General features: G+C 51.1%; 1 long non-coding RNA gene across 32 annotated transcripts in view; it reads left to right on the plus strand.

The window, feature by feature from the left end:
* Positions 1–20564, plus strand: part of LOC103229707 (uncharacterized) — a 188499-nt gene extending 167935 nt beyond the window's left edge. For all 32 annotated transcript variants that reach the window (XR_012091073.1, XR_005235480.2, XR_005235484.2 and 29 more), the window contains 3 exons: positions 132–11729; positions 11820–18282; positions 20046–20564. This is a non-coding gene — a long non-coding RNA (uncharacterized lncRNA). The remainder of the gene's footprint in view (positions 1–131; positions 11730–11819; positions 18283–20045) is intronic.
* Positions 20565–20826: the final 262 nt, after the last annotated feature.

A 20826-nucleotide genomic window follows, 5' to 3' on the forward strand; every position in this document is an offset into this window, starting at 1 on the left:
TTTCTGGAAGGAGCTGTTGCCCTTCATCCCTCTTCAGGGGCAGGAATGCGTGGTTGACTGGGAAGCATGGGCTTGATTGACATTGTGCACCCCTCAACTCTCCTAACCCTCTGTCCCCAATTCATCCTCAGGCAGACTAGCTGGAAGGAAGGTAGACTCTGGTGAAGATGTGGGCCATCAGCGTCAGCCTTCGGTACTTGAAGAGTGGTTATCCCTGCTGTGTTCGCTTTATTTATGACGAATCATACAGGGACATCCAGTTTTTCAGTATCAAATACTGCTTTGGAGGGCTTCCCGGACAGCGTCCCGCCTTCAGGCAGGAGGTGTTGGCTTCCTTCGCCTCCCACCCAAGGTATGAATGTGAGCGGGCCATCGCAGGACACGAGCTTCCTCACGTGCCACAGCCATGACCAGAATCGAATCTCTGAGGAAGATGGCTGCTTCCAAGGCTGTGATTTTCTGGAAGGGGCTTTGGTGTCTACACTACATTACTGGGGGAGGTTGACCAGTGAGAAGCCCATTCACACAAGACGTCTGTCACCTGCTCCAAGTGACCCTCACCCTTGGTAAGATGAATCCCTGGAGACATGCTGACTTGGTAGTGTTACTGTCATCAGCCGGACTGACTGATAGGTAATTGGTCATCATTATTGCTTTTGTTCCAGGGCAGAATTTTTGAGTGTCAAATCTTGCCGGGGAAGGGTTTCTGGAAGTAGCTGTGCCCTCTGGGGAAACTTGGCATCCACATCTTTTACAGTTTGTGGAGAGTTAGTTGAGTAGTCTGAGCTTTGTTTCTGAGGCGTCTCCCTCAGCTCACTCTCCTGCCAGAGCTGTGTCCTGCCCATGGCCATAATGGCTGTTGAGAGGGTTGGTGGCTTTGGCCACCATGATTTTATTTATCAGGTTTTCTCTTTTTACAAAATCAGATTCTTTTGTTTTTAGCATAACTACATGGTTCATGAATTGATCAAATAACAAGGAATGACTTGGTCAGTCCATAAACAGTGATGGAGTGCACACTCTATTCTTGGTGATTCTGGACCTTAGCATAGAGCAGAGAACGAAATCAAGTTCTTGCTCACGTGGACTTTACATTCTGGTGGAAGAGATGGATGAGAACACATGAATTAGGAAGTGTAATTTTGTCCACTGCTAGGTTTTATGGAGAAAGGGAAAGCAGGTTACAGTGACAGAGGTAAAAGCAGGTGGACCTTTGTGTTAAATACAGGGGTCTGGAGAGCTCTCTCTGAGGATGTGGGTGGGAATGGAGTGGGCTGGACCAGAGGAAGATCTGGGGTAGGAGCATTTCAGGAAGAGGGCAAGGCCCATGGAAAGCCCCCTGACATCTTTAAGAAAAAGCAAGAAGGCCAGTGGGATTGAACCGAGCTGCTGGGAGTCACTGGGTCTGAGCTGGGAGAGGCAGGACTCCAGGTTTTATTCTGAGTGAGATGGGGGATTTGGAAGGGTTGTGAGCAGGGGGGATGCATGGTCTGTGTTGGAAAGATCACTCTGACCACAAGGGCATTGATAGAGAACCCACCCAGGGCAGTGATGGGGAACCCACCAGGGGGCTGGTGTGTCTGAGCTGGGCAGTTTCTCCAGGGGCACCTGCAGTGGCAAAAGGGGGCTCTCTCTGGACCTCCCCCATTCAGTGGGCCCTGCGGGAGCTTGGCTGGCACCTTGATGTGCTTGATGGATAACTCAGTGTGCTCTGTTGAGAAGTCCAAGGCCTTGTTCAGAAACCCTGGGGTCTACACACTGTGGAGTGCTCCTGGCCTGCGACAAGTGGCCTCCCTCTTCTCATTTCTAAACCTTGCGCGTGTGGATTCAGGACCAAAATTTCGACTCCAGGGAAGGGGGACTGTGCCAGCACCACTCCGGGGGAGGTGAGTGGAGGGTTGCCCAAACTCCAGGGTGTTCCTAGAACACCTGTCAGCTGCCTCACTCATGCTCGGTGTCCACTCTGTCCACAGGATGGTGGTTGGCAGCCACTCCCCTTGGAGAAGTGGAAGGGGACTCCTTGTCTGTCTTGTCTCTGCTTTTCTGTGGTACTTGAAGAGAAGTTGTTCGTGGTGGATTCGCTTTACTTATGACGAATCATTCACGGACAACACTTTTTTCAGTACCAAATGCTACCTCTAAGGACTTCCTGGACACAATGGCAGCTTCAGGAAACATAGTCTTTGTGTCAACCATGTGGAAAAGCCAAGAATGGATGGCGGGCCATGGACAGTGTGCTGACCTAGCTGTAAGTCACCTGGCCCGATAACTCGAGCGTCCTATGCACCTATAGGAGGCCTTCCTGTGGGTCTCGCCAACTCTGGGGAATCAGCTGTGGTTCTGTCACCAGCGTCACCTCACGAGACTTTGAAGAGAGGCTCCCTGGGCCCCAGGCCGACTTCCAGAAGAGATGTTGGTGTCAGCACCGTCCAGGGTGTGTGACTGGTTGACCAGAGGGGCGTGCACTGTGTTCACCCTGTGGGCCACCTAGTCACCAACCCTCAGCATCACTCCCACCCCAGGAAGACTTTCCAGAGCTCCCACCAACTCTGGGGAAGCGGCCATGGACTTGCTGTGACTGCTTGGTGGACCGGGATGACACGTACTCTTGCGGGGGTGTGTTTACTTAAAATGCAATGAGTCAACCTTGGCCTCCTTGAAGTGTTGACTTCCGATGTTGGACGCCACATTGTCTTCTGTTGAGGGACCTGATGCAGGCCAGTTTTTCTCCTGGGTGTGTGACTGAATCCTTCTTCCCAGAGCATGTGCTGCATTTATTAGGGCTGTCACCTTGTCCTCTAATACCCAGCATCCTGTCTCTCCCTAGAAGGCTCCATGGAGGTGCTGCGGCTTTGGGAAACAGCCATGATTCTCCTGTCGGGAACAAGTGAGCTACACAGAAGCTCCCTGTCTTGCCCAGGAGGACGAACTGCATCGTTGCTGCTGGGGAGAAGGCAGTGCCCTCAGCACTCCCCTAAGGTAAGTGCGCCTCGGGTGAGCATGCACTTAATGTGGGTGTATGTCACTCGGCTCGGCCCACTACCCAACGCTATCCCACCCATTCCTAACAGGACTCCCGAGAGGGGCGGCCACCTCTGCAAGAGAGGCAATGGATTACTACTCACCAGTGTTCATGTGTGGTACTTGGAGAGAGGCTGGCCGTGATGAATTCGATTCATCAAAGCGAGTCATACACGGCTCTCCTCTCTTTTAGTGTCAAATTCTGCCTCGGAGGGCTTCCTGAGCTGCTTCCAAGGTAGGTTTCTGGATGGCTGAACCCATGGCAAGCACTTTTCTGAGGATGCATGTGACTGACATACTAACTTTAGAGTCCAGGCTGACCCTCAAACAACTTCCTGGGGCACTACCAGCTTTAGGAAAATCGAGAGAGGTTGTTGGGATGCCCTAATGTTTTAGAAGTTAAGATTGAAATATACATGGCTGACTTCTTTTTTCATTCCTATCAAGTTCAACCTTGCAGTTGAATCTTGGGCATCTAGAAGCATCTTGAATAGTCAGCCCTCGGGATACAGAAGAGAAGAGAAACAGGACTCTGTGTGATCCCTGGTTTACTAACCCACAGCAGCCTCACACCCTCCAGAGAATTCCTTTAAGGGAATCCCAGGTTTACCAAGGAGGCAGTGCTTAGCCTGCTTTTGCAGACACATTTGTGTGTGGTTTGCTTCATTTTTAATGACTCATGTGCCACTGACATCTTTGCATTATTAAGTGTTGCCTGCATGGCCAGCTGAGCACAGGAAGTGGTATTTCTGTGCGCACTAATCCTGGGTTGGTGAACCTGGGGTTGGCTGGAGAGCATGGGTTTGAGCCACCTGGTCCACTCATCCTCAGGGTCCCATCCACCCTCAGAGGCCACTCCCAAGCTGCCCAGGCTGTGCAGAAGATGCAGGAATGCTGTGAGCAGTGCCACCTCATGGTACTCGGAGGGAGGTTGTCCGTGGTGAGTTCGCATTATTTAATGATGCCCAATACACGGTCGACCTCTTTTCGGTATCAGATCTCACCAGGTGTCTTCTTGGACCTGATGCCGATTTAGGGGACACCATACTCATGTTGGTTCCACACCAGTGCAACTGAACATGTGTTTGGCCCTGTAACCAATGGGTAGGTGCTGCTAGCACTCCTAATCCTCAATCCGTGCATTCCTGGGGAAGAAGCACGTGATCTGTGCTCAAGACCCCTCTGTGACTGAGGAAGTGGTGGTGCCCAGGTTGCTTCCTGGGTTTTGTATTTTTTTTAAAGAAAAATAATATATAGTTCTCTTCTCTTTCACTGTTAAATCTTGTCATGGAGGAAGGACTTCTTAGACATGTTGACAAATTCAGGGAAGGGGCATTGATTTCAGCGTTTTTGGGGACTCACTGGAAGGGTGATTCACCACATCTGTTGATCTGGAGGCCACATCAAATTTAAGAACAGAGGATAGTTGCATTTTCAATTTCTTGTTTTTCTTTTCAAAAAGGATAATTATTCTACCTTATTACCATATTTATAAAAATGACACATGCTTATGATAAAATTCAAGCGATGTGGAAAAATCTAAATGAAAAAGAGGGAAAATTGCCCGATTCTCTGGGCACCCAGAAATAACCATTAAGGGCTTTAGAAATTTCATACACCTGTCTGAGCATACATGCAAACAGAAAAACAAGACAGACACAGAGAAAATATGAGATCACACTGTACCTAATCATTTTATTAAAAATGCTAACTATAATTTTACTTCAATTTATCATAAAGAACAAGCTAAAGGAGATTGAAATGATTGATAAATATTTCTCGCTTCACTGCCAGAGGTAGCAACTCCTAAAAGATCCCCGTAAAATTAAGAAAAATTAGTGTGTAAAAATTAAGTGGTTGGGATTGTTACGGTTTTTAACTATTTCAGTTTCACTCCTAGTTCAGAAAGATAAAGAAGTCAGCACTTTTATTCTTTGCTTATTATCTCCTGCTTTTTCTCAGTTATATATTTTAATTTTACATTATAAATATCTGCAATTTGTTCTAGAACTATAATTCTTGCAAGTGTTTAGCCATAGTTCTATATTTAAATGAATTCATTTCTGACCACAAGGTTTGTTTGTTTGTTTTAACTGAGGTTTCTCCATTCTTTAGTTTTTAACTTTAATTTGTCTCTCAATGGAATTGATCTTATTGTTTTTGTGAGAATAGCTCATAGACACTACCCTTGAGTTCTGGTGCATTTACGAATATGTATCTCTTTCTTTTATGCGTAAGGGACAGCTTAGCTAGGAATAAAAGTCTCAGCCTACTTGTTTTTTCTCAGAAATTTATAGCTGTTGTCCACTGTCTTTTGCATTGAGGCTTTCACTAGCTGTCTTAATGTGGCTTCTCCATGTAGCCCTTACTTACCTGGACTATTTTATGTAGTGATCTTCACAAACCTTGTTAGAAACACTTTGGGATACTGTGTTCTGTGAGGTATTTCATCTTTGAGAATGTCTGACCATTGCTCTTACACCTTTTCTCATCTGTCCATTTTTTTTCATTCTGTTCTATTTGGCCTTTAAAGATATGTATTGTATAATTTCTTTCAGCTTTAGGGATACAAGCCCCTTTCTTTGTTGAATCTATTGACTCTCATGATGGTGCTTTTCTTTGTGGTTTTTGTAGCTTTGTGTTGTGAGGTTATCATCAGTTGAGCACTAAGGTGTTTCTGTTTTGTTTTAATCCCTATGTACATGAGTTTGCATTTGGTTCTGCCTGGCACCCCAAGGAATTTACCAGTTGGTGCCAGTTTTCTAACTCATTTTGTTGGCTTACGGATTCCCAGACATATGGTTGGCATAAGTCCTCACCATATCTTTGTCCTGAAGCTTTGGTATCTCACAGGAGACCTCTTTCTATCCACTCCCTAAAAATGACAAATACTCTTATCATCCCTGGCTATTATAAAATTTTCTGGTTCCCCTTTCCATTCCTAGGTCAACTTCTCCTGGACCTACGGTCATGTCTTTTTATTCTGCTTATACTTGAACTGGACTATAGACTCTTGGAGCCTCTAGCTAGCACAGCACCCCTTAGGTCCCTTAGTAGCAGGTTGCAAACATGTTGCTCTGAACTAATTTTTTTCATTAACACCTGAGGGTTTTGCCTTTCAGTTGTATGTTTATTTGGGAATTGATTTTGGCTGTGGTTGCATTTTATCCAACACTTCTCAACATTTTTGGAGGAGAGGGTTCCTTACCAGCGCTTGTTGCTGGGATGGAGCCTTTGAGCTGAATGATGGGTGAACTTGGCATGACATTCTTGGCTCCCAGTTTCTTCGCTCTGAACTTTGTAAACTTTGCTCCATTGCTTTCTGGTATTAAACCACTGCTGTGGACAAGCCTGGGGACAGCTTCTTTCCCCTTAGATGGATGAATTTTTTTTTTCCTGCTTAGATTTCCTGATTCTTTCTTTAGTCTTGAATATTGGTGACTTTACCGGGTTATGACTCAATCGCTATTTTTATTCATTAGTTTTTCTGAATCATAGTATGCCTTCTTGATGAGTAGATTTAATCATTCCTTTGTTTTGAGGATTTATTCATGTTATGAGCACTTTTCTACTCCAGTAGTTGGTCTTTTCTTTGGTGAAATAATCTGTTTTGTTCATTTCATTATGTGCTGGAGGAGAAGAAAGTCTGTCATCTGGCCCCTTGCTGCCATCTCTGTCTGCACATCAGTCTGTTGTCATTTGCACTGTGCATTTGTCTACTTAAAACAATCTTACCCAGATGCCCCCTCCTCAGTGTCACCTTCCACCCTGGCAGGATGCCTTATGGCAATGCCCACTTCTGAGATAGTCGTGGGAGCCAGCACCACTGGCCAGGTATGTAAATTTTCTGTTAACAATGGAAGATTTTGAAAAACCATATATGCTGTACCATTAACCTGAAGCATACAATCTATCCTTAGGAAGAATTCCTGGAAATTATGCTCACCTTTGGGGATGAGGCCATGATTCTGAGGTCAGTGCCATGCCATGGTCTAATGAAGTTTGCATTCAATGCTATTTGTTTCTTTATGATCAGTATTGTAAAGTCAATCTCTTTGTCATGGACTCAGCTTTGGAGGACTTCCGGGACACAAGGCCTGTGTAAGGAAAGGATTGTTACTGTCAGCCTTGATGCTAATGTGAGATAAGGGAATGTATCCTGCTCTGATCCAAATGCCGAGTTTCTGTGTACTTGGCCTCTCCACCATCAGGCTCCCTGGAAGTGCTTCTCAGGCGTGCACCCACCTTGACTAAGGCGTTGAGGTCTGGATGGCTACAGGGTCCAGGATGGGATGGTTGAATATGGGGCGTGTGCTTTCTTTTCAACCCTCTTGCAGTCAGTCTGCTAACCCTCAATGTTCACTGTCTCCTAGGGCGACTTCCTGGAGGAAGCCAGCTTTGGGGAAGAGGCACTGACACCGGGTCTGTGCTAGTGTGAGGTACTTGAAGATAGGTTATCCGTGTTGCCTTCGCTTTATTTGTGACGAATCATACACGGTTGACCTATTTTTCAGTACCAAATCTCGCCTTGGAGGGCTTCCTGGAGCAGAATCTCACTTCAGGGCAGGACCTTGGTGTCAGCTCCTCTCCAGGGTAAGCAAAGGGACCGTTGACCATAGCTGACCCAGCAGAGAATGTGGTTTCCTGAGGCCGTGTGCTCCGGCCTTAACCCTGTGTGTGCCCCATCCTTGGGGAGGTTTCTAGAGATGGTACCAGCTTTGGGGAAGAAGTGGGGCTTTTGCTCTCAGAGCTACTCTGTGGTACTGGTGGAGAGGTCTTCCATGATGCCTTCAATTTATTTTTTTACCAATCCTACATAGTGGACCCTTTTGAAAGCATTAAATCTAGCCTTGAAGCACCCTCGGGTGGTGCCGAGTTTAGGAACTAGAACTGGTGTCTGAATGCCTGGACGGATGGCGACGCTGACTGTGTGCACACTCTTCTTGGTGGACCGTGCACCTGCAGGCGTCCTGCTTGCTCACCACGGCGGTTTCCTCCAAAGAGGCAGCAGCTCCCTTGTCAGCTCACTTTGTGTTTGACAAGACGCCGTCTTGCTGTCTTCCCTGCTGCCCTCTCTTCACGTATCACAGAAGGTGCTCTGCAGACCTCTCTGCTGTGGCACGTCCCTCCCTGAATGGCTTCCTACAAGAGACGCTAACTGCAAGTAAGGGATGGAGTACGGCCCGGACCACACAGTGTGTCTCATGGGTGGTCTGTTGCCACCTTCCTGACTCTCAGAATCCCGTCCGTCCTCAGGCCTGCTGCTGGGACGCGCTGGAAGTGAGCGCCCAAGTCAGGTACTCGAATGGAGGTTGTCCATGGTGTGTTCATTTTATTTATGATGAGTATTACATGGCCAATCTCCTTTCGGTACTCAATTCTTCTTGGGAAACGTCACGAGGGGCAAGCACAGCCGGCACCTGCTCAGGGTAAGGAAGTGGATCACCTCCGCGCGGCAGGCACGCTCTGTGTGACTTACATCACTTGGCCCAACGTCCCGGCCATCATTAGGAGGAATTCACCGAAATGATGCTGACGTTTTAGTTGACATAGTGGTCTTCTAGTCACGTCCTTGAAGACTCATTAGTGAATAAACCACATTTAGTCAACCTTTTTAGGTGTGAAATCATCTTGGCTGTGTGGCACACTTTAGGGAAAGGAGCTCCTGGCTGAATGGAAGACATTCACATTACCCCCTCAAATACCTTATCTTCGGGGTGACCCTTGGGAAGCAAGGGGTGGAGGGGGTCTCCTCGGCAGTGATAATTGATGTTGTTTAAAGACGTGTGCGTTTCCGTGGCATGACTCGGTTATTCCTACTGCAAGATGAGAATCATTAATAGCATTTATTACTATCTTATGTTGCCAGCTGTGTGCCCTTGGAAAATCCCTTCACCTGTCAGCTCTGTGGGCCTCAGTCTCTTTCTCTGTAAAGCAGGGTTAACAGGGGAGTAGAAGTGTGCTCTTTGTGAAATGTCTAGACAGCGTCCGGCATGTGGCTGTAGGATAAGCATTGTTTCTGAGGGTGGTCCTTATATGGATGTTACGTCATCTGCACTCATTGTCCTCTTGCCGCTAGAATGGAAGCTCCTTGAGGGCAGAGTCCTTGTTTGTCTTGCCTGGTGCTGTGTCCCCAGGTATGCACAGTAGGTGTGATGCTGAATGAATGAATAGGCGGCGTGACCTGTTTTCTTGGTTGAATTCTCTTTGAGGCCTCCTGGAATGGAGTGCATGGAGGACAGTCACCTGAACCTGTGCTGTCCCTGTGACACAGCCCCACCCACCCTCTGAGGATGCTGCACTGGAAGAGGAGTCGCCAGCCTTCAGGTCAGGTCCTCCCTCAACCCCCTGTGTTGAGGGACCTTGGTATCCCAGCCCCCCTAGGATAGGTGACCAGGGGCTGACTCGAGCTTGGGCTGACCCACGCTGTGTGTGCGCATGGCCTCACCCACACCGCCTGCTCCACGGCTACAGGAGCTGGTCCATGGCCAACAATGTTCCGACCACTGCCTGGGGGGCTCCTCGGAGGTAGAGAAAGAGAGAGAGAGAGAGAGCAAGAGGGGAGAGAGGGAGCGAGCAAGCCAGCAAGCCTGCAGCTGGAGTCAGCAGGGAGGCCCCGGAGGCAATGCCACCTTTGGTGAAGAGGCATCTCGGTGTGTTCTTGCCTGTGCTGACGTTTGACCCTTGAGCAGAGGTTGCCCTTGGTGAATTCGCTTTATTTATGTTGAATCACACAAAGGCAACTTTTGTTTGAGTATCAAATCCTGCTTGGGATGGCTTCCGGGACCCAGTGGCAAGCTCAGGGGCATCTACGCCCCTCCCGTGAGCAAGAATGGACGGGGTAGACGTGGGTGGTCTGCCCTCTGCAGTCCTCTGCGGTGGATGAGAACAGATGTCGATCAGAGAACACAAGCTTCATTCATGATGGGGGCGGGGCCTGCGGCCCGGGGAGGATGGCGTTGGTGTCACGTCGGCTTTGGCTCTTACCCTGGACCCTGTCTCTTCATATCACCGTGTTGGCTGTGTTGATCCCGAAGACGTTTCGACCGCACCAAGTTTTTTTCAGAAGATATTTGACCTTGCGGATAAACAAAGCGCTCACCCCCCTCCCCCCTTGGCAGTGTCTGTGACGAGGCTGCAGCCCCAGACCCCTGTCTCGCTCACAAGTGCTGTGTTTTTTTTCTATGCCTTTCCTTGTCTCTATTTTTCTCTTTCTATCCCCCAGCCAAACATTGGTCCCAATTTTCTCCTGGGTTATGAAATAAATAGAGGCCATCAGTATCTCATCCCATTTGTATTAAATAATAGTGATAAAAATAATCAACACAAAATAAAACTAAAAGCAGCTGAAACGGCACAGCACTAAATGTGTTCAGTTGAGTACAAATTGGCAGAAGAATCCAATTTTCTTGACAACATTTCGGCTGCGACATTTGACCTGGGGAAATAGAAAGCTGCCGACGTGGCAGCCGCAGAAGGAAATTGACGGTGGCGGCGGCGATAAACAGTAATATTCGATGTAGACAAAAGCACATTGAGGAACCAAATCTTTATTCAGATTTTTAAATGGAAAGGAATTGATCCTAATGAAAATGATTTGGGGAAAATAACAAGGGAAATAAAAGAAATGCAAACAGCTCAACAGCGCAGTCAAGACAGCTAAACAGGGAATTGGATTAGTGTAATGGCATTCGCTCTGAAAAACACGTTTCTATGAAAATCAGTGTTGGTGCAATTCTTGTGAAGATGGTTACATTTGTGTATTTACAGTGGAGTTGCTGGGGTCAGTAGGAATCTAGGGTCAAAAAATGGGATACAGTCTCTTCCCTTATGCAGTTGACCTTTCCTTTCTGTGCCAAACCTTCCCGAGAGCTTCCTGGAAAGGTGTGCTGACTTCAGGTGTGACACACTGCTAAGGCGTCCTCCCGGGGATCTGGGTGCATGTTGTCCCCAGAGTATTCACTATGTAACTGACAGGCATCACCTGGTCTCCCTCCATCCCCATGGAGGGTTCTGGGTGAGACGCTAACTCGAGGGAAGCAGAAGTTCTACCATCAGTGGGGTCTGGTCTTTCAGGACAGTTGCTTCTGTGAGCCCAGGAAATCTGAGACAGCTCTCAGTTAATTTAGAAGGTTTATTTTGCCAAGGTTGAGGATACACCCATAACACAGCCTCAGGACGTCCTGTGGTCAAGGCACAGCTTGGCTTTATACATTTTAGGGAGACATGAGACATCATTCAATATACGTAAGAAGTACATTGGTTTGGGGCCTGCAAAGGTGGGATGACTTGAAGCGAAGGCAGGAAGAAGGAGGGAGCCTCCAGGTCACAGATGGGTGATACACAAACAATTATATTCTTTCGCATTTCTGATGAGCCTTTCCAAAGGAGGCAAATCAGATATGCATCTGTCTCAGTGAGCAGAGGGGTGACTTTGAATGGAATGAGAGGCAGGTTTATCCTGAGCAGTTTCCAGCTTGACTTTTCCTTCGTGATTTTAGGGACCCGAGATACTTTCCTTTCACACTTCCGAGGCTGTTGCTGAACACACAGGAATCCAGGAACACTCTGAGGTTTAGTCCTTCCTCAGACTGTGCTGTTGACACCTTACATGGTTCCATGCTGGTCCCAAGGACACGCCCTTCGTTGGTGCTGAATGTCAGTTGGTCATGGAGGCTGAAAGTCATTCTGGAGTTGATGTTTCCAAGGTCAGAAACCTTGCCGGGGCTGTGGAAAGAGCGCGTTGTTTGCTGGCGTTCTTTGTCTGTGACCAGCATTGCACATGGCTCTCTTTTCAGATCGAGCCCTACCTGGAGAATTTCCAGAAGCAACAGCACCCTCAAGAGGCAGCCTGCAGCCAGAGCCCTCTCCAGGGTAGGTGCCTGAGGGCCGCCCATGGGACAGCCCCGATTGTACCCATGGTGTGTGTCATCTGCTCCCCTCCTGCCGACTCCAGTGCGTTCCGGGACCACCTTGGGAGGTGATGCCTGCCCTGGGAAGGAGGTTCTGCTGCAGGTCAGTGCCCATGGCTCCTGACGGGAAGTCGTCTGTGACATCTTTTCTTTCTTTACAGCAGGCCCCGCATGGCAGGCCCCTTGCTCCACTTGTAGCAAGATGCAGAGGGCTCTCAGCTCATGCCAACGTCAGGGAAAGGATTCTGCTGTCGGTCCCACTCCAAAGTGCATAGAATGGGTGGTGGGCACAGAATCCGGACTCTGCTTGTGGCATCTGTCGTCCGGCCCGATGCTTGTTGGCTGCCCGCTCCAGGAGGCACCTTCTGGGTGTTCTCTGAGTCTGGGGAAGGTTGGGTTCTGAGGTCAGGGCTGCCCTGACCCTTGTAAAGAGAAGACATCTGTGACTCTCCTGCTTTCTTCTGCGGCATTTATCCCCCCAGTCCCTTATTTTTAATGTCTCACTTGCTTTATGAGGCTAATCAGATGGTCAGCCAGCTGTTGATAACTGTGAAGTCACCCTCTGAGGGATCCTGGGGTGATGGCTCTGTGGGCTGGAGATGGTGCTGGTGAGACCGCGGGTCTGGGATCAGCGGTGTACCCTGTTGAGCTCCTGCCAAAGGCATCCTCTGCTGGGAGGGAGGCTCTGTGCTTGTGCAGGGGTCCCTATAGGGTCACCCCCTCTCAGGGTCTGGGAATGAAAAGCGGGTGCGAGCAGCCGGGTTTCATCTTCATCTTTAGCAAGGTGCCCAAGGAAGGTTGCCGTCTTTTCAGTATAAGATCCTACCTGGGTCTTGCACTCACCTTCTGGGAAGAGTCTCCAGAGTCATTCTGGAAGGGATTGGAATGGTTGGACTTGGCAATTGGGAATGTCCTTGGAGAGTGTGAGACTCTGGTCTCTGAATGTCCAGACCTTGTGCTGCCCTTGGGGGAGGGTCTTCCGCAGTCACGGCCGCCTGCAAGCATCCTCCTTAGTTCGAGCATCTGAGCCTCTCCATGGTACTCGGGGAGAGGTTACCCGAGCAACTTTGCATCTGGACGACGAATGTTGCTCGGTGAACCCCTTTTCGGTATCAAATTCCACCAGGGAGGCCGTCTTGGAGGCGGGGGCACCTCGGGGAAGGACGCCAGCATCAGCACCATTCTGGGGTACAGGGATGGATGGTCGACCAGTTGGAAAGTAATTGTTTCTAATGTACTTCACCTGGTCCACTAGCCGTCCGTATCCGCTGCAGCCTGTGGGGCCTGCGGGCCGGGGAGCCGATCGCGCTTCAGCTCAGCGCCTTTCCTGGTACTTGAAGGGAGATCGACCGTGTTATATTCGCTTTATTGACTTCGAATAATACATGGTTGATCTTTTCTCAGTATCAAATCTCACCTTGGAGGACCCGTTGGAGATGAAGCCCTTTGGAGGGTGGGAGCGGGACAGGTGCTTTGGAGTCACGGTCTCAGTGGGGACCTGGTCACTGAGGGTGGGCCGGGCGGGGTCTCTTTCCTGTCTCTGTGTCTTCTCACCTTTGGTGTCCCATCCGTCCTCAGGACAGCTTCCCGGGGGCAACGCTGGCACCACAGGATGCAGCAGCCACATTCTTGAGCCGATGGCCCTCTGGGTACCTGAGGAGAGGTTGTCTGTGATGAGTTCGCTTTTATTAATGACGAATATAACACAGATGGCCTGTTTTCAGTACCGCTACCGCCCAGTGGTGTGCGGGCGCCACGCCTGAGGTGGGCCTTTTCAGGGTATGTGAATGCATGGGCTGACGTGACATTTGTCATCCTTTCCACTGACCCCCGCCATCGAATCATTTTGGGAGAGCTTTCGGGGGGCCATGTGGACTTTGGGGAAGATGCTGGGGTTGTGCACTGGGGTGGGGAGCGGTCATGAAGCTGATGAGCAATGGGTGACGGGGCTCAGTCTGTTTTTCATGGCCAGTGCCATCAAGGCAGAGGACTAGGGGGAGCTAGTCCTGCTGGAAGGCATCCTGCTGCAAGGCCACCCGCCCCTTGCCAGGGTGTTGGGGGCGGCTGCATGCATTCCCTGCACCCAGGCTGCTTCTGCTCGTCCAGTGCTATGAGACCCTGGGTGGGAGCCGGTGCCTTGGGTGGCCATGTGTGTGTGCTGCTCCCCACAGTGCCTGAGGAGAGGTGGCCTGTGTTGCCTTCACAGAAATCATGACACACAAGACACGATCAGTCTGTCTTCAGTGTCAGATCCCGCCTGCATGATTCCTGCACCTGCTGATGTCGGGGAGGGCCAGATGTGCACCCTGGGGGACCCCAGAGGCATGGCTGGTGGCCGAGCAAGTGCTTGACTTCCACCTGCAGCCCTGTGCTGGCCTCCGCCCTGGAGGCAGGTGGCGGGTGGCAGGGCCTGTCACTGAGGAAGGAGCCTCCTCCCTGGAGTCAGCGCTGCTCAGTGGTACCTGAAATAGGTTGCCTGTGAGGTGTTCACTTTCTATATGATGAATATTATACAGTCAACCTCTTTCCGATATCGAATCCCACCTTGGATGCCTTCCTCTTCGCTGCTGACTCCAGGCAGCAGCTGTCTCTGCTCTGGTTGACCCTATGGACTTTGTGTAGGGCCTGTGTCACCTGGCCTGTTAACTTTCCAGCTCCACCCTGTTCTGGAGGGCTTTGGAAGTGTGACAGAATGGCATCCCCGATTCCAGTGTCAGTGGCAGCACCCGCCATGCCCTTGCTTCCGGTTGGCACGTCCCCCAGGCTGGGCTGGCCTTCAGCTACCTGATGCTTATGTCATATTTGCACCCCTGGCCTGCCCAGACTACAGGAAGATGACCAGAGGCCTGTTTGCAGCTGACCTGGAGACTTAGTGACTCCAGAATGTGCTGCCCATGCCCAGGGTCCAGGGCCAAAGGCAAGGAGCACCTCAGGAGTGACCCCAAAGAATGAGCTACGGCTGCCCTTTACCGCTCGTTGTTGATCAGTGAGCTCCTGGGCTCGGAAGGTCTTCGTGAGCCTGGCTCCCATCATCCCGATTGAGACATCACTGCCTTGGAAGTCGCAGCCCTGTGCCTGCCTTCCCTCTTGTGGGCTTCTCCTCAGGACCGCTCCCCTCTGTGCCCAGCATGGGAGTGAGGATCCCCAGCACCGTCCCTCTGGGCTGCTGCTGCCACTCTCCCTCGGCACCCCTGTTCCCCAGCCCCTGGGCCACACCCTGCTGGAGAGGCCGGCCCCACTAGCTAGGCCCCTCTGGTCACTTGGGTCTCCCTCCAGTGCCCCCTCCCTCTGCCAGGGAGAGCATTTGCAAGTGCAGAGTCCAGCTGTTTACCTGCACTGCCCAGAGCACCTCTGCAGGCCCCTTCCCTTGGGCTTGGTGCCAAGATGGTCCGAGGACTCCCCAGGCCCCGAGAGTGGCAGCCCCCCTCTTCTTTTGGAGCCACAGCCTATCCCCCATGTGTTTCCATCCTTCGTTCTGGCCCTGCACACGCCCCTCCTTCCGGAGCTGAGTCCTGGGCGGCCCTGCTCTGCCCTCGGCTACCTCCTGTCCAGGCTCCAGCCCTTCCTTCCTTAGAGGGCCACATCCTTTGCATTTTCCTTTCCCAGGGGTTCACACTTCCCAAGGGGATGGAATGTCTCTTGTTCAGCAAGGTCATCCCTGATAACCCTGTAAAAGCAGCTCTTCCCTTGCCTCTTCCCCATCACTTTGTAACAGTTGCCCCGTTACTGTTTTCTTCCTAGCTTACAGCTCTCTGAAATTGCTTAATGTTAATGTCTACTTTCTCTGTGTCCTAGACTGTGAGATCTGTCATTGGCAGAAATTTCTCTCTCTTTCTCTCTCTCTCTCTCTTATCCTCTGCTGTGTCCCCAGCACTGAAACAGTAGCAGAACAGTGAGTGTTTGTTGACTGACTACTGGAGTCCCCGAAGACAGGGACTGGATCAGGTGAATCCCCAGGCAGGTGCAGGGCACAAAAGCAGGCAGTCAATAAGATGTGGTGATGGAGTACATGGATATGTTAATCGAGTTTTAGAAATTCTTCCCATTTGTTCAAAGCTGTTTGGTTTTCCAGCTTTTTCTACCCTTCCAGGATGAGGCTGAGATTTGTTGCAGGAGGCACAAGTCAGCTGGGTCTGGGTTCTCTCTTCCACTTTCCAGAGGGTAGTGGCACCAAAGCCCCAGAGGCAGTGACAAGCCCCGTGTCCCCCTGCAGATGCTGACTGAGCGCGCCCCCGCCCCTCCAGCAAACGCCCCAGCGCTGAGAGCCAGATGCTCTGGGGAACTCCATCTGCAACGGGCTGGAGCGTGGTGTTAGGGCTCATATTTTATGCATGGGGCTGACTAAATGGGAACATTTGGAGATGAAAATTGCTGTTAATGCATCTACACATCTTTGGAATATATTAAATGTGCGTGTGAGGGGGAGAGTGACATTAGCCTTATTTAATAGCTTCAATGTAACCATCCCCACACACCGTGGCATTAACAGACACAGGCCCCCCTCCCCGAGCCTCCCAGGCCACCACTCAGGAAGAGTGCTGGGTGCATCACCTGCCACTTGAGAATTACACGTGAGTCCGGCGTCAGCCCGGCATTCGGCAGCGTGCATGTTCCCCGCCCATTTCTAACCCAAACACAGTGACCCTGTGCCAAACTCGATGCAGAATTTCATTAAAAGCAAAAATGATTGGTTTATCTATTGTTTGCGCAGAAGAAAGAATAAACAAAGGGCCTTTCGCATCAGATAAGCCAAACGAGAACGTGTGCCCCCCAGGTGGGCAGGATGAAAGTTTTCACGGACCCTTCAGCCAGAGGGCCAGTGACTTGTCCCATCTCCAGGGCGGTGTGTAAACCCTGCCGCCGGTCCAGGTTCACGAGGTGTGCTCCTTTCTCCAGCGCAAAGGCCCGGTTTATCCCCACATGTCTCCTGGAGGTGGTTAGGAAATTGAACAACCTGGACCTCCATTCCCATTTCCTTGTTGTTTTCAGCCAGAGATAAGAGGAGAAGTAATAGCTGTCCTAAAGGGGTGCTTGCCTTGGTCCTGGGCCCCATCAGCTGCTGTGAGTGGACAGTTTCTGTTCCACAGTCAAGGAAATGGAGCACAGAGAGGTTGAGTGACTCAACCAAGGTCACCCAGCTGGAGGTGGGGCAGGGTCTGGCTCCAGGCTGTGTGCTCTTACCCTGCTTGCAAGGGCTTTAGGAATAGCCCCTGTGTCCTGGAAGACAGATTGCTCATCAAATGGGCCTCTTTTCTTGGTATTATATGGTGAAGTAGGCTCACTTTCCCCAAGACTTAGCTTGCCAGAACGTTCATGTTTTTTTTCTCTGTACCCACCCCTCGTCTCTCCAACATGGTGCCATCACCCATGAAATGGGATGCTTTCGTGTGTGTCTGGCCTGGGGAGAGGGCTGCTTGCTTTGTCAGAAGACTCAAAGCATGATGGGCATTGAAAAACCAAAGACCTTTGTTGACCTGTGTTTTTCACTCTGCTTGATGGTAATTGAGGGCTGTATTCACTGCCTCGGTTGCATGGAGTGAACAAGACCTAGCGAAGGTGACGGGTGCCCTGAGACCATCTGGTTGATCTCTCCTGGGCAGGACCAGGTGCTCCCCTCACTGCCCCCACCCTTGTCTGTGTACCACTACTCTGCACAAACACGGCGGCTGGTGCAGTCCTGGAGACCCACTTAGCTCACGGTTGTCAGGGGTCCTCAAGGATTCAGAGAACCCCCAAACATCAAGGCTGCTCCCTTCTTGTCCTGCCTCTCTGCTCACACCCTTGGACAGGTAAGAAAACTGAGGTCCACAGAGGGGAGGGTGCACTGCTGTGGCTTTTGTTCTGAGCACTGTCTCCCCAACTTTGGGGTTGGGGCTCCGGGGTCAAGACCCACTTCTGATGAACAAGCAGCTTCCTTCTTTGTAAAAATTGAGGCGATCCAAACCAAGAAGGGCTGCAAAATCACCAAGTTGGGACCTCAATACCCACGGGGCTGGGGTTTCAGCCACCCTGTGGCAGAGCTTTTAGAAGCCAGGGCCCTTGGCTCAGCAGTGCTGGCTCATAGTAGGTGCTTAGTTCATGCCTGTCTCCTTGGATGAAATCTGACCACAGACACCAGTGCAAAGCAGGTGTTCAACACAGGAAGGTGTACTGAACCCGATCTCTCTATCACCAGGAGGAAGCACACAGGAGGCACGCAGAGCACGTTTGTGGAATGAATAAATAAAAACGTATCTTTGAGGGAATAAAGAAGAAAAAAACAAAGAAGAATCTGGGGAAGATGGGCATAAATCTCCACCAAGTGCTGCCAAGGCTTCCCAACCGAGGCTTCTGAAAAGACCCTGTGGAGGTAGAGGGACTATTTGTCATGGATGGGAACGGGCTGGGAAGCAGGGCGTGATGGGGCCTCATTCATCATTTTCCCATTATCCCAGCGACATGCAGGGGAGCAGGTACAGCACCCGTCTGTGCAGCTGTGCTGCCTGCCCAAAGGCTCTAGGTCCTGGGCGGAGTGAGTGCCAGGCTGGGGACTGGGAATGGAAAGGACCCCAAGGAAGGACAAGCTGAGCTCTGGGAGGCCACCTCCTCCAGGAAGCCTTCCCTGATTCATCCTTCACAGGCACAGAGTCTCAATTTGCAGTCAGATATCCATTGCTCTGATTCTTAGATCAGCAAGTATCTCCCTACCCAGACTGCAGGCTCTGCTGGGGCCGGGGCTGTTTCTGACTTGTGCACAATGGCATCCCTGTACCTAGTACAGGACTGAGTCCAGAGAAAGTGCTCTGTGATGCTTGCTGGCCTTATCTCCCCTTTGTGGGCAGCACTGGAGAGGGCACCCGGCAGGTCCTCAAGGTGTGGACATCCCACGGCAGAGCCTGTGGTTGATCCAGACCATGAACTAAGGCCTGGGGCGGGGGTGGCCACATCAGGCCACTTCTGCCAGGAGAGATGTGGCTGTGAGCTGGGGAGCCTGGCCTGCCCCGGAGGCATTCCTTGGGTTTGCATCCATCAGAAGGTCTATTGGTTGCCTCTATTTGGGTCTGGAGCAGGGATGGGATTTTTCCAAGGTACATGGGGTCTAGGGGAGACCCAGGCCCACTATTAGGGTCGGTCTCGAGAAGGCAGAGATAAGGCCACCACTTTATTTGGTGTAGCTCCTGGCTCCATCGGTGTGCGTTGAGTGAATGAATGAATCAGGACTCTTGATTCCTGCCCAGAGCCCCCTCCACACCCCACACAGCCTTGCTCCAAGGAGAAGGGGTCAAAGCCAACTGAACAGTGCTGCAGTGTGGGGAGCCTTGCACAGGCTTGGCCCTTGGCGATGAGATAGGCAGACAGGCCCGTGTGCAAGGGAGCTAGCTTGCAGGGTCCTAGAGGCCAAAGGCCTGGTCTTGGGGCCAGAGGCTGCTGAGAAGGTGCACAGAGCCTGGGTGCAGGAAGCCATCCAGGATGCTGCTTCCCACCATCTGTGAGAGCTTCGTTTTCTCTAACACTCAAAAATAGATGTTTCTGTTATGCTCTCTCGTTGGCAGGGGAGCGGCGGGGCCTGCCAAGGCCTGGGGGAGCCCGCCAGCCTGCTGAGTTTTACTGTACAAACAGTTGGGGAGGGGGGGCTGTCTCTGTTAACTTGAAATTCCCCGATCAGTAAACATGCCAATTTAAAGTGTAATTAACTCAGGCCGGAAAAAATTCAGATTTGGACTGCTTTTCACAGTTGAGGTTGTTTTTCTTTTATTTATTTATCTCTTTCCGGGTGTGGTGGTATCTGTGGCTGGTTTTAGCCAGGAAAAATAGAAGGGGGACCGGGTGGGGAGGGGGCTGGTTGGGAGAGGAAAGGCTGGAAGGAAAGGAAGAGAAAGGGGGGGGTGGCCTGTCACCCAGCAGCCAGCTGTCTCTAGGGTTTCTGTCCTGGGAAGGGGCTGGCAGGGTGATACCCGCCTGCAGAGAGGGGTCCTTCTGTGAGGCTGGGCTGCAGACCCAGCCAATGAAATGAAACGGATGAAATCTGCCAGCAGGCCTGGGGATTCAGAAATGACGGGGCACCGTGGAGAGACCCCAGGAAAACACCCAGTGCTGCTTCTGACACTCTCTCTCCATCTCCTCTATCTCCAGAGTCTCAGTCCCCGCTTTGCCACCATCTCCTCCTCCGATCTCCTTTCCTGCTTCAAAAGACTCCAGAATCTTCCCGGTTCTCAGAGAAGGCTGAATCCACCTATGACCTAGTGGGTGCATCCTGTGCCAAAATTGTTTACCTTCTGGTCCCCGGAGCCATGGGTCACGACCTGGTCCTCACGTAGGCCCGCTCCTCAGCAGCCCCCACCTCGCTGGGGAAGAAGGAGAGCCCTGGGGGTGTGGAGAAGCCCCCGCATCCCTCACATCTTACAGAATCTCCATTGAGTCCCTGGGGACACATCCCTCAGCAGGACACGAACAGTCTTTGCCGCGGCATGGGGAGGGCTGTGCTGGGGACGAGCGCCCAGTGGCCGTGGACTAAGTGAAGGAGCAGATGACCATGCTCTTCTCCCAGCTGGACGGCGAGGCCGGGCAGGAACGCAGAATTTTTGCTCTTCGTTTTCAAACACTTTGCTGTCGAGCTATTTGAATAATAAATACATATTATAAAAATGTAAATATGTTTGTGTGTCTGTATGTTCGGAGATGATGTTTGTTAAGCGGGAGGTTTAACAACGGAGGCCATCTGCCTTCAGCAGGGATTCGCACAGAATGTCACTGGCCTTCGCCCAACAAGCCTTTGCAGGGAGCAGCCTCCTGAAGTCGGGGCTCACTCCTGGGCCCCTCCACCGCATGTGAGCCCCCCGTTCCAAGGCAGGAGCCAGGGCAACAAAAAGACATGCTGCTTCATCAATCCGAGGCCTCAAACGGCTCCCCCAGC

Source organism: Chlorocebus sabaeus, chromosome 24 (assembly GCF_047675955.1).
Source record: "Chlorocebus sabaeus isolate Y175 chromosome 24, mChlSab1.0.hap1, whole genome shotgun sequence".
Classification (NCBI taxonomy): domain Eukaryota; kingdom Metazoa; phylum Chordata; class Mammalia; order Primates; family Cercopithecidae; genus Chlorocebus; species Chlorocebus sabaeus.